Here is a 9,402-nt window from a genome sequence, read left to right as displayed (position 1 = left end):
CCTGCCCAACCCACCCTGAAATGAAAGTGCCCCTCTTACAGTGGTTATATATATATATATATATATATATATATATATATATATATGGAATCATGTTCTCCCTTATACAGTTCTCTCTCTCTCTCTCTCTGTGCTGTCTTCCATGTGATAGCGCTCACAGTGGCAGAAATCTGCAGGATTGCCCCAGAACTATATATTAAAGATACTACCTCTTTACCTATAGGCAGCAATGAAGGACCTTAGTGGTAATTTGGTCTGTCTCCTCTTAGAGCCTTGAAAATTAGTGTCAGAGTTTTTAATTTGATCTGCAGTGGACTGGAAACCAATGTAATCTGTATAGAACTGGTGTGATACAGTCATGCATCTTGCATCCTTCTGCCATACAGCTGAGTTTTCAATGGTCTATGTTATAAACCCAAGAGATGAAAAGTATCTACAGAAAAGGTCAGGTTTTAGACCATTTACATCATCTAGATAATGAGTGTGAACCAGTTCCATATACATATATACCCTAAAGAGTTAGGGTCAATATATCGTTAAAATGACTGGTTAAAAAAAATGAATCAGTTAATATACATATGGGGGTAATAATTTTCAAAGCCATTCTATGCATAAAACCTGCTTTTATACCTGTAGATGATTATTCTAACACTGACTGGGCTGTAGGCATAAGCCAGTCACCCTAAAAAGGAGTGTGCAACTGAACCAAACTGCATTCAGTCCTGAGCAACACAAGACAGAAGCCAAGCCACGTGATGGCCCTTGCACCAGTGAACTGCATAGAAGAAACGAAGCTGTTATTCTCCTATCGAGCAATCTGTCTTCCCCTTACAATTTAGCTGATACTGCCAGACAGAAATTTGCTAGCTTGTGCCCCTGACAAACTTTGTTTCCAGTTATAAGGCTCAGTAATTTGAGCACCGTGATCTGAAGTGATTTTACAAGGAGGACATAAGTGATTTTTGCACCATTGATTTGGGATTATAATGGCATATGATTTCCGATATAATCCTGCCATCTGATCCTATCTGGAGCCCACTGCAGACAGGAGGCAGTGGATTATTTCTTCACAGCACAAATATTACTTCTGAGCAGGCAGAACTGGGGTCTGTTTCAATGCCTGCCCTAGAAAAGTTTGTTTTATCCCCTGCCAGCAGTTACATCCAACTGTTTCTTTACAGCAAATTTGGCCTCTCGCCTCTAAGACCAAAGCTTTCATGACTAGCTGCATACATGAACTATGGATTTCCTCTGAACAAGCTGTTGTGAAATTCAAGACTCAAGATGTTGATGAAGATAGTGCAGAGCACACTTGTAGCATTGTGAAAATCAGCTTTCTGCTCTATTAGCAATGGATGTGGCCCTTAACAAATAGTGAGATCAACATTCAAAAACCATTTACACAGATAACTTAAGGTCTTTCGTATATCCAACCCCTTATTCAGCTAAAATGTAGCCAGATAAAAAAGAGGCGTTTCGGGGAGGAGTTAAGTTATCCGGCTAACTTAGCAGATTTTAAACTATAACCGGTTAAGGGCCTGATTCAGTAAAGGATCTCTTCCATTCTGTGTCTGTGGGAAAATGCCGCGATGAATCAGGCCCTAAGTAAGTTGGATCATTTGAAACCTGCTTCGGAGTAGGCCTAAAGTTATCTGGCCAGATATTTTCAAAAGATTTACAGGTAAGTAACGCTCCCAAATAAATAAATAAATAAATAAATAAAAAAGAATACAAGTTGCAGGCCTCCTTGCCCGATTTCCTCCCCCCCCCCCCCCCCCCCCAAAAGTCTCAACCCACCCACTGGCCAGGAAACCCCCAACTCCTTGATATGTTTAAAATAAAGAAAAAACAGTGCCACGGTGCCCAGCCCTCCTGCTCTCCCCCCTCCAAAACCCATGCCGGCATCTTGCCCCGGAAGCCCTTCCACCCACCTGGTATCTGATTCAGGACCCCCCTGCTTGTATGCTGGGATCACAGTCCAATGCGATCCCGACCACTTCCAGGGTTACTCGTACCTGGCCACATGATATGCTCAAAAAAAATACTTCGTAGAAGTCCTTAATTATCCTCAAGAATCTGTTCCATCTTTTCCAAGGGTTTATTACTTGCCTGGCCACAGGATGTAAATGAATGAAGCAGAAGGTGGGGCCAAGATATTTTGGTTTCAGCTCCTAGTTTGGATATTTCTGCCATAGTTGCACAATCACAAGAGGAGAATGTACTTTGGGCAACTCTCAGAACCACCTCTCCAGGCAGGACCAGAAAGCAAGGGAAAGGGTCCTCCCTGGAGAGCAGGAGGGAGGCATCATAACATGGTATCGCCCCTTTGAAGTGGTGCTGACCTAGGGCCCTACATGAGATGGGAACTCCCAGAGTCTGCACTTCCCAGTAGGTGAATGAGGCAGTTGCCTAGGGTGCCAGCCATTGGGGGCGGCAAAGAGCAGCCGAGAGGAGAAGAGACTCGGTGGGGCCGTGAGCAGCGCCCATCCTGCTCACTGCCAAGAGAAGCAGAGTCTCGGCAGGCCACGAGCGGTGCCTCTGTTTGCCCGGTACCCTTGCACCGGGCCTGGGAACTCCTGTTAAGCCCTAGGCAATTGCCTAGACCTAGATCTGGGCCTGGTGACACTGGTACCTGACAGAAACTGGGCATTGATAAGAACTCTGTGTTATAGTCCCAAGATCTGGGTCTTCCCAGACCTATGTAAAATTACCCTGCCTACCTAAACGGAAAGCTTCCATAGATTTAAAAAGCACAAGCTGTACAGTTCTAAGCAGATTTCTTAATTTTCCTGCAAAACGTATTGTCAAGTATATGCTCTGTGCTCATCCCAGCTGAGAGAGGCAGTGACATTTCTTGGGATAGGCAGAGAAATTCTAATTGCTATAAAACTCGGTGTTCAGTGGTATGCTTCAATAATTCATTTTATTTTTAGGCTCCTCCCTGCCTTTTTTTTTTTTTTATTTTGAGAGCTTGATTTGAATGCTATTGTCTTCAGAGTTCTTCTAATTGTTATTTGTGATTTTGATTATTTGGACAACATGCTCAGTTAGATCCTGTCAAGACTGTATTTCTTGGCTAAATTAAAAAAAAAAAATGTGTACATAAGAAAAAACAAAAACCAACAAACAAAGAAGAATGTGAGTGTGGAGTGCAGTCTTTCCTCCCCTTCCCTGGCTTAATTACATTTACTAAATATGAAAGAGGAGTATGTGCGATCTCTGGAGAGCAGACACCACCAGCAGACAGTTTTGCTTTTGTTTTCTGACCCATTAAGTGACAATTATGGTGCTCGTGTTGGTTAACATCGCAGAAACGGAGTGAACTTGTCAAGAGCCCTTTCCTTGTTCTACTCGAACAGAGCACAATAGCAGGAGCCCCGCTCAGACCCTCCAAACATTTGCAGATAAAAGAAAAGTGCACGAAAGAATATCACAGCACCGCCAATTTATTCCGTCACCCAGAAAACCAGCGCTCCCTGCTAATTTATAGCTTGCTCTGCCAGACATTTTTGCAGTGTGGTTGCCAAATTTCTATCTGGAATTCACACTCTGACTATAATTTGAAACGAAAAATAAAGGAAAGAAAATGTTTTCATTTGAATTTTCTGCAGCTTAGCTCATAAAGTTTTGTGAAACTTCGCCTGAAATCAGTTGACTATTTTCACTTAGCTCTGTTAGTAGAATGGACCTTGATAACAATCACAGCTAAAATAAGCAGATTTGTGTGTGTGTGTGTGTGTGATATTTGTAAGAATCGCCCACAGGATCAGTGATTTCTACAGAGCAAGTCACACTAAAAAGCCCACAGCCATCATAAATGTTCAGATCAAAGGACCTATTCTGGAAAAATACGGGTGAGATTATACATTCTGGGGACCATTTAACCCGACTGCCTTTCAAATCATTTTTCTTCTTCTAAGCTTGGTGGTAAATAATCAATTCAAGCCAGCACTGAGGCTCTCTCTTTCTGTGATTCTAAAAACCCATTAAATGATATTGTTGGAAGAAAACAATACTTGTGCTAATCATGCTCTATGCACGAGCATTTTAATTTCCCTGGAGACCTGCATATGAATTTTTACTAACATGTTAATTTTGTGTGTTAATCAGTAGCTGTAGGCCGAATGAATGGATTGACTATGTAAAACTGTTTGATATTGAAACAACTCCTTTTGACCCCCTCAAATTGGCTTCATTCCCCTAAAGACAGTTAAAGTTAATTAAGCACTCAATAGGTTTATGGTGTTTAAATTAAAATATATTACTCCTCATTGTGTAGTCATCAAGTGAGAAAGGCATTCTCCTCTTGGCTGCTTGGCTGGCTAATGGGCTTATCAAAATTCATGATGTAATAAGGAGCGTTTGTTGGGGCTGACAAGTACAACCGTGAACCCTACCGTCAGTCAAGTGCAAGCACAGGCCACAGTCGTCCACTAGAGGGCAGAAGGTAGCCACAAATGGAACCGTAGTCCCCTTGCAGGATCTCTTTAATCTGTGGGCTAAGGGACTATAGTGTTTCACAGCAGTGTTAAGAATAAGACCAACATTTCCTGCTTCAAGCCTCTTCATTTTTTTTTTTGTTATTTACTAAAGCTTCCTGATTTTGTTTTACAGATATTCTGTCATTTTAGAGTTATGGGTGTTTGTGCTTAGAGTAGCTTGAATGATGACACCAACTCTCAATCAATAAAGGCAAACAACCATTGACTGTCGCTCTATAATTAACAGTGGCCGAGCACATCACTCGTTCACAGTGGGACGACAGGTGGAGTTCACTCGCTTCCCATGACTGAGCTGTGGGAAGTTAGAGGCCTTGATTGCATTCTCTCCATCCTCAAACTTTTCAGAAAAATAACCTGGCAAGTCCCCTTTGTGGTGCGATGACTGTGGCGGACTTTCTAACACGACTGAACAGAATAGTCCTGCTCCCTAGGAAAGCACTTGCGCAGTACCTTTTTTTTTTCAGTTTTATGACCAGATCAAAGGTCACATGTGTAAGTGAGTCCGATTCTGCAGATCTTCACGTCAAAGCCTTAAATTTGGTATCTTGATTCCATGATTCTATTGTCCACACTACAATCTTTCGGTATTTCTGGTTCTGTTCTCCTTTTTTATCAAACAGATTGCAGCAAGTCAGATTAGGAAGACAGTTTTCTGAATGAAACATTATGCAGACCGGGGTTACCTCCGGGGTACGCATTACTTGGCCCCGCTCTGTAAAATTTTCTCCTATCTAGGTGTAGATTATAGAATTTATGCTAATGACATCCAATCTTTTTATCCCTTACTCATTGTCATGAACCAATACTTTTCATTTCGTGACTCTCTGCAGTGAAAACTGAGATTACCATTCTGAGTAGATTCCCACTGCATAGCATTCCAGTTTTAAAGATGTTTGTATCCCAGTGAGCTCACAGTTTCGCAGCCTTGGAGTTATCGATCAGAGCTTGTCACTTGAACCACAGATAAAGAAGGTTGTTAAATCATCTTTTTATAAATTACACATGTTGAAAAGGTTATGCCCTGTTCTAGGACCCTATGGACTTTCATACGATTCTTTAGGTTCTAATTCTCAGTGGTCTGGTCTATGGAAATACTTTATACATTGGACTCCCAGCCTCTGCATCACACCCATTGCATCTTTTACAAAAATGCTGCAGCTCGTGTGTTGGGATAAAATGCATGAGCATGTATCACCTATTCTCTATAAACTTTATTGGCTTTCAATTAAATGGCACATCTTGTACCAGCTTGCTTCCATTATTATCAAATTAATCCACCAGGATACTGATTGCTGGGTCAGCTCAATCTTAAGAATATATAGACCTGCACGCTCACTTAGATAGGCAGAAAAAAAAACTTGCTTGAGGTTCCCTCAATAAAGCTCATATGACTTACTATCACTAGCAAAAGAGCGTTCTCTGTGGCAGGTTCAATTCACAGGAATTTAATGCCAGGATCCATGTGGATGATGTCATGCAAACAAAATTTTTTAAGAATGACCTAAAGACCTTCCTTTTCAAGCAGGCCTTCCTTTTGCAGCCCTTATAAGTAATTAAAGCATACCAGCAAAGTACATTGGAGCTCTCCGAATATATATGCTGTATCTATCAAAGTAAAATGCAGTGATCTATATGGAAGTGAAAGCTTCCGAATTGCAGCATCTGTTTGGTCCAAATAAAGTTAACAGAGCCTATGCAGATTCCACTAGAGTTCAACTGTAGGCCCCGTCAGAAATTACAAGCCAAAATGCCCTGGACTCACTGGGCCAAGGTCCTCAGACTCTGTGTTCCAGACACTGACTCTTGCACACTCCCTCACCAGCACACTGTCACTCTACGTGCCATACAGACTGAGTGGCACACACTAGAGGATGCTCACACAGGACATGTCCGCTTTCCTCGGGCTCCATTTCACTGCAGTGACATTCGAATGTCGCTTTTAGCCTTTCCTGCTCACTATTGCCGGTCAATAAATGCTGATGGACATTGGTGTGCACTGTTGTCCTTTGCTGTGCCATCCTAATTATGGGAAACGTGAAAATGACACAAAAACTTTCCCCATAACTTTTGAGTGAATATACATCCCCATGATCCTTAGGACAGCCGAAGGGCCACAAAGCAATAGTACCCACCCCACCCCACCCAAAAAGAGAATGACAGCAAGAATGTGAATTTCAGCAGGACTGACACTGAAACGCTAGGTAATCATACAGAGAAAACCACATGTAACTCTAGAAATGCACATTTGCACTTCTGTAGTTCTGTGATATACTTCAAGGTTAGAGGACGCACTTTTGAGTTAGAGAAGTTGCAATCTGATTTCAGGTGTCCTTTAGTACTCCGTCTCTGTGGGAACAGGTTTGAAAGGTTTTGATGCAGATAAACACCTGTTGAAAATAGAATTGCCTCCCCCCAGTGTGGATACAATATGAGCACCATTTTACACTGCACGTGTGATGCGTGTCCCTCTCATGGCTAGTACAAGAGTATTTGGTCCCCTAAATGAATATTCAGTCATGTACCCCCTCCCTATGGGCAGCAGCTCCAGCACAGCGCTCCCTTCCCTGGCAGCATTGGCTCTGAAGCAGCACGGCGCTCCCTTCCCTGGCAGCATTGGCTCTGACGCAGCACAGCGCTCCCTTCCCTGGCAGCATTGGCTCTGACGCAGCATGGCGCTCCCTTCCCTGGCAGCATTGGTTCTGATGCAGCACGGCGCATCCTTCCCTGGCAGCTTTGGCTCTGACACAGCATGTCACTCCCTTCCCTGGCAGTATTGGCTCTGCCGCAGCATGGCGCTCCCTTCACTAGCAGCATTGGCACTGACACAGCACGGCGCTCCCTTCCCTGGCAGCATTGGCTCTGACACAGCACGGTGCTCCCTTCCCTGGCAGCATTGGCTCTGACACAGCACAGTGCATCCTTCCCTGGCAGTATTGGCTCTGACACAGCACATCGGATGCAGCAGATAAACACATCGGATGCAGCAGATTTTCATCCCGCACCATGTTTCAAATCGCGGCCAAGCCGACACATTGACCTTCCTGCATTAAATCAAGTCACACATCAGTCACATCTGCCGGCATCTAGCAGTTCTTGTTTCCCTGAAGAAGGATCTCCCGAAACATTGCAATGTCGGACTGCGTGCAGATTGCATGAGATATTCTATGAAATAACCCCGCATGGTCTCACTGTAATTCTACAGGACCGGTAACTCAAATATTACAAGGTCCCAACTGGGCTTTTTGCACCTATGCTTATGATAGTTTTCAAAGAATCATTTTCTCTGGGATTCCAATGATTAAAAAGCCCTAGCACTTCTAGAGCTGGGCATAACAGGTTGTAGCCCTTAGTGGCACTATATGAGGTTTCCCTAGAGATTTAACAAACATTCCCTTGCTTTGTCTTTTCGAGCTGAATCTCTTGCATTTTTGATATTTAAATATTTTCAGCGATACTGGATTTCTTATTTTTTGGTATTTATAAGAAAAAACATTAAGGCAATTTTAAGCATTTATTCAATTGAACAATGTATCAAGCACTTCCCAGTGAAGGTGGTGGAGACAAAGACAGTATCTGAATTCAGGAAAGCATGGGACAAGCATAGGGAATCTCTTGAGTGAGTGGTAGAGAGTGGATTGTAGAGATGACGGACTGGATAGACTGCATGGTCTCTTTCTGCTATCATTTTCTGTTTTTATGAATGCAATCTTTATGTACTTACTTTAAGGGCTCTCTGGAGTACCACAATTGTACCCTGTGAAGCGAGGGTGTCCTTCGCAGAGCTCTTTTTTTTGTATATGTACAGTTTGTTACGCTGTGTTAATTTGAAACACTGTACATGCATTGGGAGGGACAGGTCACGGCTTCTGTCAGCAAACTGTACATATACATCAATCTATCTACAGTGTCCATGAAACATGTACATGTCGGGGGACAAACCTATCTTTATGAACTCTGTGAATATCAGTGTTTCAAATTAACACAGCGTAACAAACTGTACATATACAAAAAAAAAAGAGCTCTGCGAAGGACACCCTCGCTTCACAGGGTACGCTTTTTATGCTGTGTTAATTGGTTCTCCCCTAGTTCATTGTAAACCGGTACGATAAGACTTGTCTTGAGCAACGGTATATTAAAAGAACTTAAATAAATAAATAAATAAATAAATGCACAAGGTGTGTTGGTTCAAGGCATCGATCTACAGCTCTTCGTTTTACGCACCTGATGAGCTTGCCTACCTGGTTTTAGAGGCTGGAAATCCACATCCACGGTATTTTTTTTTTATGACTGGTATTTTCCCGCTTAGAATTGAAAAAACAAGGTGGGCAAGAAATGCTTTAAATAACTAAAAACAATGAAGCTAAGCTATGCATGTGCTTCGCTTTAAGGAGTGCAATTTCCTGCAAAGCTTTTGTATTATCAGAGCAGAATGTGTGTTTTCGCTACTGTAAATCCCCCCCCATTACAGCCATCCAGTCAAGGACCAGCTAATATCCAGGACATGTCCTGATCTGATTTATTAATCGTGTACACGTTCTCTGTGATCAAACAGGCAATACATAGGGTATAAGGACCCACCTGCTCTGTGCACAATATGGAAGGACCCTGGACAGCTGCGCTCATGTCAATGCCTATTTTAAACAAACAAAAAAAAAAGTTCAGGAAAAAATTCCCCAAAAAATGAAAACCAGAAATATGCAAAAAAGGGGGAAAAAACATTATCATAAAATCTTTATTATCAATTTTTTGCTACTTCCTAATAAAATTAAGATACCAAAAACTCCATACAGCATGCTCTATATTATTAAATGTCAAATTTGCCTATAAAATTACATGACTATACAATAACAAAACTCTAAAAATTAAAGAATTGTGCCAAAAACACTTTTTCCATAAAAAC

Source organism: Rhinatrema bivittatum, chromosome 17, assembly GCF_901001135.1.
Source record: "Rhinatrema bivittatum chromosome 17, aRhiBiv1.1, whole genome shotgun sequence".
Taxonomy (NCBI): domain Eukaryota; kingdom Metazoa; phylum Chordata; class Amphibia; order Gymnophiona; family Rhinatrematidae; genus Rhinatrema; species Rhinatrema bivittatum.
The sequence above is the reverse complement of the archived record's forward strand: the minus strand, read 5'-3'. Positions refer to the sequence as shown.